This window comes from Arachis hypogaea, chromosome 5 (assembly GCF_003086295.3).
Source record: "Arachis hypogaea cultivar Tifrunner chromosome 5, arahy.Tifrunner.gnm2.J5K5, whole genome shotgun sequence".
In the NCBI taxonomy this organism is placed as follows: Eukaryota; Viridiplantae; Streptophyta; class Magnoliopsida; order Fabales; family Fabaceae; genus Arachis; species Arachis hypogaea.
Genome location: NC_092040.1, coordinates 16,850,022 through 16,866,426, shown reverse-complemented (window position 1 = coordinate 16,866,426; position 16,405 = coordinate 16,850,022). Strand labels below are relative to the sequence as shown.

General features: G+C 39.3%; 1 non-coding gene across 1 annotated transcript; it reads right to left on the bottom strand.

Moving 5' to 3' along the window:
• Positions 1 to 7,580: 7,580 nt before the first annotated feature.
• On the bottom strand, positions 7,581 to 7,684 carry LOC112804271 (small nucleolar RNA R71). The gene has a single exon (XR_003202886.1). It is a non-coding gene; the product is annotated as a small nucleolar RNA R71 (small nucleolar RNA).
• Between the last annotated feature and the right edge of the window lie 8,721 nt (positions 7,685 to 16,405).

Here is a 16,405-nt window from a genome sequence, read left to right as displayed (position 1 = left end):
GCAAGGAACTAAGTTTGGTATTCACACACCCAAAATAAGTTCAGAAATCATAAGCATACATGCGAGCTGACTATTCCTCAAGTGCTTGGGAAACAAGCAACTTCCAATAACCTTGCAGGAAGCTTATGAGGAGATGGTGCACCTTCAACTAAGAAAGTAAGGCATCAAGAACTATGACAATGACAACAAGAAGGCAACTGGATTGGCGGAGCAAACCATCTTTCAAAGGTTGTATTGCTACTTAATTCCTTCTACTCATCTTGTTAAAAATTAGAAGTCCGAATGCACTGTTAATTAATAGTCATGCGCTGATTGGAACCTAGTTCAACTCTGCATTTTAAGTTTTATTGCTTATGTCTATGATTTCTGGTTTAAGTGTCACTGCATCATATCTTTACTTATTGTATGCTTGTCTTTAAAATCAAATGAAGGAGAGAATGTTTATGTTTCAAAAGACCAGAGTGGAGTTCATACTATGGAGTAATTTTCTGAATCTTTGGTGTGATCATAAGTTAGCTAAGTTGGTTCAACCACGAGGTGGGAATACAACTATCTGTCCTGAATACTTTGCTTTGAATACACCCATAAGACTAAGTAAATAGCAAGATCCTAATAAGAGAAAGGGAAAGAACACTTAAAGTGAAAAACAAAAGAAAAAGAGTAAGTAATAAGGCTAGGCACCAATAGTTTTAATCTTGAGGCATGTGTCTGTGGTGTTCCTTTGTGAGGGATCTACTTGGATGAATAAGCTCTTAGGGGTGCCTTATCACTTGGTAACTTGGGTTAACTAACTCGGGATTATCAGCTGAAAGTCCACTATCAAGAGTAACCTTCACTACAGAGCATTTAGTAACCCAAAGAGGTGCTGGACACCAAGGTCTCAAGAAAAGAAAATAAATAAACCATATGCCTGTGGTGTGTATGTATGGGGGGAGAGACTTGAGGAAGTAAGTCCGTAGGGGTGTTTCAACACCTAGCACCTTGAACCAACTGGTTCGGGAGTGTTGGCTGAAAGCTTATTTTAAAGAGTTGCCCCCTTACAGAGCACCTAGCCTGAAGAAAACAAATAAGCCCTGAAATGACAATAAAAGGATCAATATAAGTCTCATGGTATGTAAGCAAAACCAGTGTTTTAGAACATGATAAAGGTCTGAAAGCCAGTAATGGAATGAGCCTAAGTTGCTATGCATGAAACCACCATAAAATCAGTAACATGACCTCCACAAGAATGACTCATTTCTCTTGGCATTCCATTCATCATTCTCTTGTTCCAGTACTTGCTTAGGGACAAGCAAGCTTTAAGTTTGGTGTTGTGATGCAAGGGCATCTTGGCCAGTTTCACTGACCTTTTCTTTACTGTTTTTAGGGTAGTTTCATGCATTTCCTTAGGAAATAAGCTAGTTTTGGGTAGATATTCACTTACACCTTGATTCAAGCATACATTGTGCATTTTACAAGATTTCATGAGGATTTTGCATAAATTTAGTGACAAATTGTATGTTACATTACCCATGACTTGGACTAGAACTTTGATGCACTCTATTGCTTGATTTCAGGACCAAAGGAAGCAAGGAGGAACCACTTAGCAGTCACGTTAATCTAATTAACGTGGCCACTAACGTGGAATGGGAGGTAACTTACAATGTTAATGAGAAAAGTGATTGCCAATAACGCTCTCGAAGCCATCATTGCCCACGTTAAGAGTCAAGTTAACTAAGTTAACGTGAGCTCTAACGTGAAGAAAGGATTTTGAGCCAACGTTAGTGACACTTAACATTATCACTAACATTGGCCAATGATCATAAGTGGCCTCTAACGTTAACAAGGGGAAGGAAGCCAACGCTAGTGACATTCAACATTGTCACTAACGTTGGCCTAAGGTGCAATGTACCACGTTAACTTGGTTAACATGGGAGCTAACGTGAAAGGCAAGAATGGTCGACAACGTTAGTGACACCCAACATTGTCACTAACGTTGGAAGCAACCACAAAACCCCAAGGAGCCACGTTAACTTCTACGTTAACTTAGTTAACGTGGAAGCTAACGGCAATGAGTGAAAGATGAGCCAACGTTAGTGACACTCCACATTGTCACTAACATTGGAAATGGTTTGCAAAGCCACGTTAGAAGCCACGTTAACCTAGTTAACGTGGACTCTAACGTGAATAGGGGCATATTGGAACGTTAGTGACAATGTTAAGTGTCACTAACGTTCTCGAAGATTGGCATGCCTACGTTAAAAGAGCCACGTTAACTAAGTTAACGTGGACTCTAACGTGGGAATGGGGGAGGCTCTCAACGTTATTGGGAAAGTTGAGTCCCAATAACGTGTGCGAAGGACAAAGAGGCAACGTTAGTGGCAACATTTGTACCACTAACGTTGAGGTTAACGTGGCCTTTACTTGGGTAAGAAACGTTAGTGAAAAAGTTGAATGACACTAACGTTTTCGAACCCATTTTCTCACTGAATGTTAACACCTCTAACGTCCTGAGCTAAAGTCTCTGCCCACTTCACACTTTCTCTCTGCAAATAAAACCAAGCCCAAGTGAAGAAGAGAACTGCTCCAAAATGAAGATCCAAAGGCCCAAAACTTGAAGAATCAACTAGAAGAATAGAAGAATAGTATATATAGGAGTAGCTTTGAATTATATTGGGAGGTTTTTGGGGGAGAGAGTTGGAAAAGAGTCTGAAAGGAAAAGAAAAGCATTACTCTCTATATATTTACTTTCTCAGCTCTTCTAGTTCAGAATGTATTCTCCATCTTTGTTTTTATTTTTTAGAGCTATGAACAACTAAACCCATTTCATTGGGTAGGGAGCTCTGTTGTAATTTGACAGATCAATACTAGTTTTCTTCATTCTTCTTCTATCTTTTCTCTTGATTTTACTTGAAAGCTTTCGATCTTCATCCCATTGGGTAGTTATCTTGGAAAAGAAACTATTCAAACTTGGATCCCTTCTGAACCTTGAAAGAGGAATGAAGAGATCAAGCTAGAAATGCTTTCTCATGCTGGACCAAATTGGGTTTGGATGGATATGTGACTATAATCCTCTCAAAACTTGATTTGGGAAATGCATGTGGTATAATCAGTGACCACACTTCATCTCTTCTCATGAGCAATTGACCAAGGAATTGGCTATTGATCAAGATTTGAGAGATTGAATTGCAAGAAATTGTAATTCAATCAATTAAGATTGCCAAGGAGATCAATGAATGCATTGATTGAGGAAGAGATGAAAATGAACTTGATCCGTAGAATTGCAACATCTCTTGTGCCCAATGAACTCCCCAAATTCTGATCTCACCCATTCTCTTTAATTTCTGCGTTTATTTTCATGAGCAAACACCCCATTCCCATTTACAATTCTGCAATTTAATTTCAGTCATTTACTTCCAGTTCTTTAATTCTAGCATTTACTTTTCCGTCATTTACATTCCGCCATTTTATTTTCTGCAACTCTCAACCCAAATTCTGAATTCGCACAACTAGAAACAATCTTCTAATCAAAGTTGCTTGATCAATCAATCCCTGTGAGATTCGACCTCACTCTATTGTGAGTTTTTACTTGACGACAAAATTCGGTACACTTGCCGAAGGAAATTTGTTGAGAGACAATTTCCACCTGCATCATGCGGAGTTGTGAAGAAAGTGTGTGAGATCACAATTTCGCGTACCAAGTTTTTGGCGCCGTTGTCGAGGTTTGTTCGAGTTTGGACAACTGACAGTTCATCTTACTGCTTAGATTAGGTATTTTTCTTTTTTATTTTTTTTCTTTAGAATTTTTAAGAATGAATTCTAGAGTTTCAGATGATGCTTTTATCATCACAGGAGCCTTTTTGATTCCCCTCAATTTGGCTATTGTATGTAATGCTCTGCTAAAGCTTGGCTAGCCATGTCTAATCTTTTTAGACTGAAGCTTTAAACTAAACATTGCATGATTCTTTGAATTCTTATTAAAAATTTTGAGTTTCTTATTTTCTTTTTCAAAATAATTTTCGAAAGAATACAAAAAAATTTATAAAATCATAAAAAAAATATATATAATATTTTGTGTTTCTTGTTTGAGTCTAGTGTCAAATTTTAAGTTTGGTGTCAATTGCATGTTTCTATTTTTCTTGCATTTTTTGAAAATATATGCATTGTGTTCTTCATTGATCTTCAAGTTTTTCTTGATGATTTTCTTTGTCTGATCTTTAAATTCTCTTGTTTCGTGTCTTTTGTTATTTTTCATGTGCATTCCCAACTTGTTAGTGTCTCTAGTGTGAAAATTTCTAAGTTTGGTGTCTTGCATGTCTTTCTTTTCTTAAAATTTTTTTTCAAAAATATGTTCTTGATGTTCATTGGTGGACGAAATTGTGATAAAAGAATTTCAGGCACTGTTAGAGAAGCTCACAACTCCGTTCAACTAACCAGCAAGTGTACTGGGTCGTCCAAGTAATAAACCTTACGTGAGTCAGGGTCGATCCCACAGAGATTGTTGGTATGAAGCAAGCTATGGTCACCTTGTAAATCTCAGTTAGGCAGATTAAATTGGTTTATGGGTTTTCGAAAATAGAAATAAGAAAATAAATAATAAAAGGGATAGAGTACTCATGCAGCTTCATTGGTGGGAATTTCAGATAAGCGAATGAAGATACTGTATGGCTCAAGGACGCCTGCTCTCCCACTGCTTCAACTCAATCCTTCTTACTCCTTTCCATGGCAAGCTGTATGTAGGGCATCACCGTTGTCAATGGCTACATCCCATCCTCTCAGTGAAAACGTTCCTATGCTCTGTCACAGCACGGCTAATCATCTGTCGGTTCTCAATCAGGTTGGAATAGAATCCCTTGATTCTTTTGCGCTTGTCATCACGCCCAGCCTTCAGGAGTTTGAAGCTCGTCACAGTCATTCAATCATAGAGTCCTACTCGGAATACCACAGACAAGGTTTAGACTTTCCGGATCCTCATGAATGCCGCCATCTATCTAACTTATACCACGAAGATTCTGTTGGGGAATCTAAGAGATACACATTCAAGCTCTTGTTGCATGTAGAACGGAAGTGGTTGTCAATCACGTGCGTTCATAAGTGAGAATGATAATGAGGGTTACTTATCATCACATTCATCATGTTCTTGGGTGCGAATGAATATCTTGGAATAAGAATAAGAGAGATTTGAATAAAAGAGAATAGAATTGCATTAATACTTGAGGTACAGCAGAGCTCCACACCCTTAATCTATGGTGTGCAGAAACTCCACCGTTGAAAATACATAAGTAAAAGGTTCAGGCATGGCCGAATGGCCAGCCCCCAAAACGTGATCACAGGATTCAAAATACAATCCAGGATATCTAATACAATAGTTAAATGTTCTATTTATAATAAACTAGCTCCTAGGGTTTACATGCGTAAGTAATAGATGCATAAATCCACTTCCGGGGCCCACTTGGTGTATGTTTGGGCTGAGCTTGATGAATTCACGAGCTGAGACTTCTCTTGGAGTTGAACTCCGAGTTATGACGTGTTTTGGGCGTTCAACTCCGGATCATGACGTTTTTCTGGCGTTTAACTCCAGACAGCAGCATGTACTTGGCGTTCAACGCCAGGTTACGTCGTCAATTTCCGAATAAAGTATGGACTATTATATATTGCTGGAAAGCTCTGGATGTCTACTTTCCAACGCCGTTAAGAGCGCGCCAATTGAAGTTTTGTAGCTCCAGAAAATCCATTTCGAGTGCAGGGAGGTCAGATTCCAACAACATCAGCAGTCCTTTTGTCAGCCTTTTTCAGAGTTTTGCTCAAGTCCCTCAATTTCAGCCAGAAATTACCTGAAATCACAGAAAAACACACAAACTCATAGTAAAGTCCAGAAATGTGAATTTAACATAAAAACTAATGAAAACATCCCTAAAAGTAGCTCAAACTTACTAAAAACTACCTAAAAACAATGCCAAAAAGCGTATAAATTATCCGCTCATCATTCATCATGATATTCAAAGTGTTTTGGGTGTTCATCTTGATATTCAAAGTGTTCTTGCATGCATTGTTTGTTTGATCTTAGTTTTTCATGATTATTTTCATTTTGTTATTTTTCTCTCTCATCATTAAAAATTCAAAAAAATTCAAAATGATGTCTTTTCAAGTCAATAATACCGAGAATTGAAGATTTAGAACATACAGCAGAGGAATCACAGAGAAAAAGCTGGGCATTCAAAACGCCTAGTAAAGAAGGATTTTCTGGCGTTTAAACGCCAGCCACGGTACCTGGCTGGGCATTTAATGCCCAAAGAGGTAGCATTCTGGGCGTTAAACGCCAGAATGGATAGCATCCTGGGCGTTTAACGCTAAGATGACACAAAGGAGGTGATTTTGTTTCCAATTCAATTTTTTTTTTCAATTTTTCATGTTTTAATTCATATTTTTTTGCATCAAACATATTTTAAATTTCTATTTTTCATTTTTCTTTTAATGTTTTCAAAAAATTTTCAAAACTAATTTTTCAAAAATCTTTTTCTTAATCTTATCTCATATTTTCAAAAATCCTTGCTAATAATTAATGTTTTGATTCAAAAATTGCAAGTTTGTTACTTTCTAGTTAAGAAAGGATCAATCTTTAAATTTTAGAATCATATCTTTTAATTTCTTGTTAGTCAAGTCATCAATTTTTAAAAATTAAATCTTTTCAATCATATCTTTTTAAAATCATATCTTTTTCAATCAAATCTTTTTTTTTCAATCATATCTTTTTCAAATTTTGATTTCAAAATCTTTTTCTAACTTCTTATCTTTTCAAATTTATTTTCAAATCTTTTTCAACTAATTACTATTTCTTATCTTTTTCAAAACCACCTAACCATTTTCCACTTCTAATTTTCGAAAATCACTAACCACTTTTTCAAAAATCTTTTTAGTTTTCAAAAACTCTCTCTCCCTCTGTGTTCGAATTCTTCTCATTCTCTATCTACCTCATCCTTCTATTCTTCTTTTCTTCTGACACATCAAGGAATCTCTATACTATGACATAGAGGATTCCATACTTTCTTTGTTCTCTTCTTTTTCACATGAGCAGGAACAAGGATAAAGATATTCTTGTTGAAGCCGATCCTGAACTTGAAAGGACTCTGAAGAGGAAGCTATGAGAAGCCAAAGCACAACTCTCTAGAGAGGACCTTATAGAGACTTTTGAAAAAGAAGCAGACATGGCCGAACCCAACAACAACAATGCAAGGAAGGTGCTTGGTGACTTTACTGCACCAACTTCCAACTTTTATGGAAGAAGCATCTCAATTCTTGTCATTGAAGAAAACAACTTTTAGCTTAAGCCTCAATTAGTCTCTCTAATGCAGCAGAACTGCAAGTTTCATGGACTTCCATAAGAAGATCCTCATAAATTCTTGTCTAAATTCTTGCAGATCTGTGGTACTATTAAGACCAATGGGGTTGATCCTGAAGTCTACAGACTTATGCTTTTCCCTTTTGCTGTAAAAGACAGAGCTAGAACATGGTTGGACTCACAACCTAGAGAAATCATGAACTCTTGGGACAAGCTGGTCAATGCTTTCTTGACCAAATTCTTTCTACCTCAAAAGATGAGTAAGCTCAGAGTGGATGTCCAAACCTTCAGACAAAAGGAAGGTGAATCCCTCTATGAAGCTTGGGAAAGATACAAGCAATTAACCAAAAGGTTTCCTTCTGACATGTTTCCAGAATAGAGCATCATATGTATATTCTATGATGGTCTGTCTGAGTGATCCAAGATGTCATTGGACCACTCTGCTGGTGGATCTCTTCATCTGAAAATGCCTGTAGAAGCACAGGAACTCATTGAAATGGTTGCAAATAACCAGTTCATGTACACTTCTGAGAGAAATCCTGTGAATAATGGGGTGACTCAAAAGAAAGGAGTTCTTGAGATTGATACTCTGAATGCCATATTGGCTCAGAACAAATTATTGACTAAGCAAGTCAATATGATTTCTTAGAATCTAACTGTATTACAAGCTGCATCCAGCAGTAATAAAGAAGCATCTTCTGAAGAAGAAGCTTGTGATCCTGAGAATCCTGCAATGGAAGAGGTGAATTACATAGGAGAACCCTATGGAAACACCTATAATCCTTCATGGAGAAATCATCAAAATCTATCATGGAAGGACCAACAGAAGCCTCAACAAGGCTTCAACAATAATAATGGTGGAAGAAATAGGTTTCGCAATAGCAAGCCTTTTCCATCATCTTCTTAGCAACAGACAGAGAACTCTAAGCAGAGTCGTTCTGGCTTAGGAACCATAGTCTCTAATCTATCTAATACCACACTAAGTTTCATGAATGAAACAAGATCCTCCATTAGAAATTTGTAGGCACAAGTGGGTCAGCTGAGTAAAAAGGTTACTGAAACTCCTCCTAGCACTCTCCTAAGCAATACAGAAGAAAATCCCAAGAGAGAGTGCAAGGCCATAACCATGACCAACATGGCCAAACCTGGAGAGAGTGAGGAGGACGTGATTCCCAGTGAGGAAAACCTCATGGGATGTCCTCTGAATGAAAAGAAGTTCCCTTTTGAGGAACCAAGGGAATCTGAGGCTCATACAGAGACCATAGAGATTCCATTAAACCTACTTCTGCCATTCATGAGCTCTGATGAGTATTCTTTCTCTGAAGAGGATGAAGATATTACTGAAGAGCAAGTTGTTAAGTACCTTGGAGCAATCATGAAGCTGAATGTCAAGTTATTTGGTAATGAGACTTAGGAGGATGAACCCCCTTTGCTCACCAATGAATTGAATGACTTGATTAGAGAGACATTACCTCAGAAGAAACAGGATCCCGAAAAACTCTTAATACCTTGTACCATAGGTACCATGACCTTTGAGAAGGCTCCGTGTGACCTGGGGTCAGGCATAAACCTCATGCCACTCTCTGTAATGGAGAAACTGGGAATCTTTGAGGTACTGATGACTTGCATCATCTACCCTTCTTTCTTTTATAAAGAAGACCATAAAAGAGCACAAATCTCATTTGATTAGTACAATTCATGCATTATTTGATGAATATTATGGTACACTACTTTGAGATGAGTTGTGCTGAATTGCAGGTGAAAAAGGTATAAAAAATGGGTAGAAGACAAGCAAGAAGCTGGGCGTGTGAAATTGATGTGCCACTTGAGGGAAAACGCCACAAAAATGCACTGGCGTGGCACGCCAGGAACTAAGCGTGGCACGCCAGTACTAAATTCCAGAAGGTAGATCCAAGCATGCATGTAGGCGTGGCGCGCCAGGGACTGGGCATGGCACGCTAGTAATAGATTCTAGAGAGCAAAAAGAGGAAACACAAGAAGGACGTGGCACGCCAGGCTGGGTGTGGCACGCCGGATCCATCAACTACTATGGGCGTGCCACTTGAAGACCCAGGCGTGGCATGCCAAGCTTGAAGAGTGAACAAATACATTGGCGTGCCACTTTAAGTCGAAGGCGTGGCACGCCAACCTCTCAACCTCACTTAGGCGTGCCACTTAAGCAACCGGGCGTGGCACGCCAATGCACGAGACAACACAAGCAAGAACTGGGCGTGCCACTTGGTATCAAAGGTGTGGCACGACAGTTCCAAAAAGTCACTTTGGCATGACAGTTGAAGGTCAAGGCGTGGCACGCCAACCCCTAGAACAAGACAAGATCATGGGCGTGGCACGCTGGTATAACTCTCCAAAGAGGGTGGAAGAGGCCAATTACATGGGGCGTGCCACTTGAGCTCGAAGGCGTGGCACGCCATTTACTATTCCTCACTTAGGCGTGCCACTTGAGCAACAAGGCCTGGCACGCTAGTGTCATCCAGAGGCAGAGAAGCATTGGGGCGTGCCACTTGAGTTCATGGCGTGGCACGCCAGGCAGAGGGATCATTCACCTAACAAGGGCGTGGCACGCCAGTTCAATTTTCCAGAAGCAAGGAAAGTGGAGAAATCAAAGGGCATGCCACTTGAGCTCGAAGGCGTGGCACGCCAACACAAGAATTCCACTTCGGCGTGCCACTTGAGTTCGAAGGCGTGGCACGCCAAGGTTGAAAGAGGGACGAGCGTGCCACTTGAGGGATTGAGCGTGGCACGCCAAGCCAATTTGAAAGGCACGTGACACGCCTGAGAAGCGCCAGCCACACGCCAGCTAAGGGGTCATGTTTATTGAGTTCTTTCTTTCCCTCTAAAATGTAATTTTCCTTTTCACTTTTGTAATTCTTTTATTTTACTAGGAGTAGTATATATACCCTAAAAGAGTACTGAAGAAGGGGTTAAGCAGTTAGTTCTAGATTCACTTTTACATTCCACTTTTGAGTACTTTCTAAGCTCTGAGTAGCTAACTTCCCTCTCATTGAGAGAGGGAGCTCTGTTGTACTTGATGGATTGATAATAGTGAAATTCTTCTTCTCTTCATCTTCTCTTTGATTTGCTAGAAGGAATTTCGTTCTTAATGCTTAGTGTTCAATTATCTTGGGAAAGAGATTGAATACAATTGGGTTTCATGGGAACCTTGGGAAAGGAAACATGAAACTATGCTTGAAATCCCTTCTCACATTTGAGTAGATTATGGGATTTGGTGATGGGATACGTGACATATAATCCTCCCTCTACCTGGATCTACAAAGGTGTGTGGTATAATCAGGGACCAAGCATATCTCTCTTTATGAGCAATTAGACCAAGAAATTGGCTATTGATCAAGATCTGAGAGATTGAGTCACCAAGGGATTGGGGCTCAATCAATCATGATTGTCAAGAGGTCAGTGAGTTGCATGATTGAAGAAGATCTAAGCTAGATTTGATCCAAAGAGGCAATATCTCCCAATCTCAATGAATTCCCCCATTCTTATCTATCCATTTCTTTATAGCTTCATTTTACTTTCAGCAATTCTCCCATTCCCATTTACATTCAAGTCATTTATGATTCAGCAATTTACATTCTGCAATTTCCATTCCTGCACTTTACTGTTTTTCTTTACATTCTAGTCACTTACATTTATGCCATTTACAATTCTGCACTTCACACTATTATTGATCCGCTTGACTAATTCATCGATCAATTAAAACTGCTTGGGTTTACCAATCTCTGTTTATATGATCCCACTCCACTGTGGGTTATTACTTGGCGATAATTTTGGTGCGCTTGCCAAAAGAACTCGTTCACTAAATTTTTAAAAGGGGGTAGTGAATGAGATTCATCAAGTTTTATGGTGCCGTTGCCGGGGATTGGCTTAAATTTGACAGTGATTAAATTGATTGGAGAGCTAGATTAAGCAATTTAATTTCCTTGTTATTTTAATTCCCTTCATTTAGCATTTTTTATTTTTTTATTATTTTGAGCTCTATTTCCTTCTTCCTTGTTTATCCCTATTCCTACTCTTCTAACTGTTTAATCAATTACACCACTCAGACTAACAACCACTATAACAAAGTAATTCATTCACCCACTTTCTTTCTTGTGTCTTTTTGTCTTGATTGGTTGTATGACAGGTAGGAGAAGCAGAGCTTCAACTTCCTTTGATTCTGAACCTGAGAGAACCTTCTTTAGATTAAGGAGGGAAGCAAGAGGGAAGAGAGCCGTTGGTGCTGAGGAAGAGGAAGAGTATTTTGAGACAAACATGGAGGAGAATATGGAGAATCATCATGAGGAGGAAGTTCATAACCATGCCAGGGGAGGCCCAGTCAATCATGATGGGCAAGAAAGGAGAGTCTTAGGCTCTTACATCAACCCAAATCCAGGGAACTGTGGCAGCAGCATCCTAAAGTCAACAATTCATGCCAATAATTTTGAGCTGAAGCCTCAGATCATTACACTTGTTCAGAATAATTGCTCATATGGAGGAAGTGCCCAAGAAGATCCTAATCAACATCTCAGCACATTCTTGAGGATATGCGATATTGTAAAGTCCAACGGGGTACACCCCGACATCTACAAACTACTCTTGTTTCCTTTCTCACTCAGAGATAAGGCAGCAAAGTGGTTGGAATCATTCCCCAAGGACAGCCTAACTACATGGGAAGAGGTCGTGAATAGATTCCTTTCAAGATTTTACCCTCCACAAAGAATCAATAGGCTGAGAGCTGAGGTGCAAACTTTCAAACAATAAGATGGAAAAACACTCTATAAAGCCTGGGAGAGATTCAAAGATCTGACAAGAAGATGCCCACTAGAAATGTTCAATGAATGGGTACAACTACATATCTTTTATGAGGGACTGTCCTATGAAGCAAAGAAAGCAGTGGACCATTCTTCAGGAGGCTCACTCAACAAAAAGAAAACCATTGATGAGGTCATAGATGTCATTGAAACTGTAGCTGAAAATGAGTATTTCTATGCCTCAGAAAGGACTCAGAAGAAGGGAGTGCTAGAACTCAACTTTGTAGATGCTTTGTTATCTCAGAACAAGGCAATTGCAGCACAAATAGCAATCCTAACCAAGAGGATGGAGGCCAACCAAGCCTCAGTTATTCAAGACCAAACTCCTCAGCAAGAAGGAAATGCATCAAAATCTGAAGGTGACTGGGAACAAGTTAATTATGTGCACAATTCATCCAGAACACCATATGACCCACACTCTAAGACATACAACCCAGGTTGGAAAAATCACCCAAACTTTGGGTGGGAAAATCAACAAAACCACAACTAGGACCACAACAAGCCTTATCCATCGAATCAACAAACCCACAACCCCAACCATCAAGCAGGGAACCATAGACCTTACCATAACTCACAAAACCACTCATACCATAACAACCAACCCATACACAACAACCTCAATCAAGACACACCATCCTCAACTATGCAATCATGCGAAATCAATAGCAACTTTGAGAGGATGGAGGCTGCAATAGCACAACTTTCATCCCAAATTTCAGGGGCGGTTGATAAACCCCAATTTGACGGTTTATCTTGTATTGAATTTAGGGTATTTTGACGACCTTTTCTCGCATTTAACCTATGAATTAGCATGGTTTTGTAATCTCTCCCGTATTTGTGCTTAAGTGTAAAAACATGCTTTTTTAAGCCTTATTTTGATGAATTCTAATTCCTCTTTGATTCCATAAGATACCTTGATGTGTTTGCTAGTAATTCCAGGGTTGAAATAAGCTAGGCATGGATTAAAGGGAGCAAGGAAGGAAGCATACAAGTGGAGAGAAGCATGAAAAGTCAAAGAAGTAAAATCAGCCAAGCACGCGCACGCAAACAAGGCGCTCGCGCAGGCATTGCAGAATCGGCCAGGGGCGTGCACCGTACCGTGTGCGCACGCGCCGCAGTTCGCACATGACTTCATTAAAGCAACACGTGCTTGGCGATTTGGAAGGGTTTCTGAACCCATTTTGGCGCCAATTGCTGATAGAAAGGAATAAAATGATCAAGGATTGAAGGGGAAGACAATCTTGGAAATCTTGGAAATCTGGGGAATCATTTTTAGCATCATTAGGATTAGGATTAGTTAGTTTTAAAGAGAGAAGCTCTCACTTCTCTCTAGAATTACGATTAGGTTTAGGTTAATCTCTCTTCTTAGATCTAGGTTTAATTCATGCTTTGATTCACTTTTCCTCTATCAATCCTTACTCTTCTCATCTTCCTCTCTCTAGTTATGTACTTTACTTCTTATAATTCTTCACCTTGTTATGGATAGATTGTTGTTCCTTTGTTTTCTTTCAATAATGCAATTTAAGGTAATTCATGATAATTGTGATTTCCTTGAATTGTTGTTGTTAATTCTTTGCAATAATTGTTGTTAGATTTCATTCTTGTTGTTGATTTACTATGCTTTTCTTTTGTGCCTTCCAAGTGTTTGATGAAATGCTTGGTTGGATTTTAGTGTAGATTTTATTCCTCTTGGCCTAGGTAGAGTGATTAGTGACTCTTGAGTTATCTAACTCCTTTGTTGATTGATATTTAGAAGTTGCTAATTGATTTGAATGTCTCTAAAGCTAGTCATTCCTTTAGGAGTTGATTAAGACTTGAGGAATCAAATTGGTTCATCCACTTGACTTCCCTCCATGGTTAGAGGTTAACTAAGTGGGAGCAATGGACAATTTGTTATCACAATTGAGGAGGATAACTAGGATAGGACTTCTAGTTCTCATATCTTGCCAAGAGCTTTGCTAGTTGTTAGTTTATTTTCTTTGCCATTTATATTTCTTGTCTAAAATCTTAAAAACCCCAAATATAACTCCCAACCAATAACAAGACACTTCATTACAATTCCTAGGGAGAACGACCCGAGGTTCAATACTTCGGTTTATAAATTTTAGGGGTTTGTTTTAGTGACAAACAACTTTTTGTATGAAAGGACTATTGTTGGTTTAGAAACTATATTGCAACGAGATTTCATTTGTGAATTCTAAACCGTCAAAAATCTAATCATCAAAATGGCGCCGTTGCCGGGGAGTTGCAATGGTGTTATGTTATTGGTTATTGTATATATGTGAATATTGTGAATATGTTTGCTTTTTGCTTCTTTGTTAGTTTTTAGTTTGTTCTCTTTATTTGTTACTATTTTTTGTTTTTGCCTTCTCTTGCTACCATGAATTCTCACTTTGGCTATGAGTTTGGTTCTAATTATGTTGTAGGAAATGAGAGCTTCAATGAAGAGATGTATCAAGGATGGAACAATCAAAGGTGGGAGGAGCCATATGCATATGATCAATCTTCATGGCAACAACCTCCACCAATGCACTATGAGGAAGAGCCATACTTTGATACATACCAATCCAATGGCTATGGTGAATCACCTTGTGACTTTCAAGAACCACCACCATATGCCTATGAACCATATCCTCAACGTAGCCCTCAACCATACTCGCAAGCCTCTCTTCACCAACCACCTTCATATGACCCTAATCCATATCCATCCTACCAACAACCATATGAGCCATATGAACCACACATAGAGCCACCACCACTCCAACATCAATATTTTCAAGAGCCACCCCTTCCATATTATTACCAAGATGAACCACCTCCAATATATGAAAATTTCCAACCACAAGATGAATACTACTTTCCACCACAACCTCTCATGGAAGAATACTCATATCCATTGATCCAAGAGTCACATGACCCTAATCATATTATCCAAGAGGAACAAGAGTCAAGGGATCGTCTCAAGGAAGCATTGAATCAATTTCAAGCAACCATGGAGTGTGTTGTGCAACAAGTGGAAAGAGTGGAAAACATAGAACCACCATAACTCTACCAAGAAGAACCATCTTCCTACTATGAACCCTTCCCCCCAAAATGATGAACCCTTCCACCCACCCCAACCTCTAATGGATGAAACCCTTGGTGTTCTTGTTCAAGGGCAAGAAGAGATGAAAAGGGATGTGCAAAATTTCATGGCCGCCCTGGATGCGGTAACAAATCAATTAACCTTCCAATGCTTGAACACTCAAGGAACTCCCATGGCTACATGTGGAGAATTGAATGAAGAACATAGCATGAAGGAGAGATTAGAAACACCGGTGGGAAAGGAAGGAAGTTGCTTTGTATTGGAACAATTGGAGGAAGCTTTAATTGTTGAAGACAAGAAAGAAGCGGTAGAAGACTTGGGAGATGCGGAGCCTCCAATGGGAACATAGAGTTGAAGAAAACCCCTCTAAGATGATTGAAATTAATGCTGGGGAGGAAAGTGCACACCTTCCAAGGCATATTCCATATGAAGACTTGGTTGGGATAGAGCAAGATTTGAGTTCCCATGGCAATGAAGAGCAAGCATCAAGTCCTAGTGGTGGAGAATCCTTTGAACTTGAAGAACCTTCTCCCGGTGTATCTGAAAATGTTGTGGAGGTAAACTTCTTCCACCCTCCCAATTATAGTTTGAATAAGGGAAAAGGCTTAGATAGTATTAATGAACAAAGGATTGAATTAGAGAAATCTAGTGAAGAGGTGGAAGTCCTTAGAAATAGAAGGATGGGAGTGGAATACGCTTTGTCAAGATCGTTGGAAGCATCTTTGCCTAGGTTGTCATCTACTCCTTCACTTGAGTGGGTAAAATTCATTTCTATTAGCTTTATTGTCCCACTTGAGTATGGCTTGCTTGAAAAGGATGGTCAACTTAGGATGCTTTGTGGGATGAAGCGTAAGCGAAAGATGTTTCGTGGGTGACGTTGCAAATCAAGGCTCATTATGGTTGATGCATCAAACATGAGATATAAAGGTTGGAGTAGTACTCAAATAGATGGGTCTAGGAGGATTGGTTGCCACTATATAGAGAATTCACCTTACTCACCACCCGGATGGACCAATAATGATGATCAACTTCAAGACGGGTGTGAAGACAAAGTGTGGGATCCCGGATCACAAGAAGAGGATCAACTTAGGGAGCCCCAAGCTTGTGAAGAACTCCATCAACACTTGGCTCAATCCATGAGAAATCTTGGGGCACAATGGAGAACCAAGCATTGGT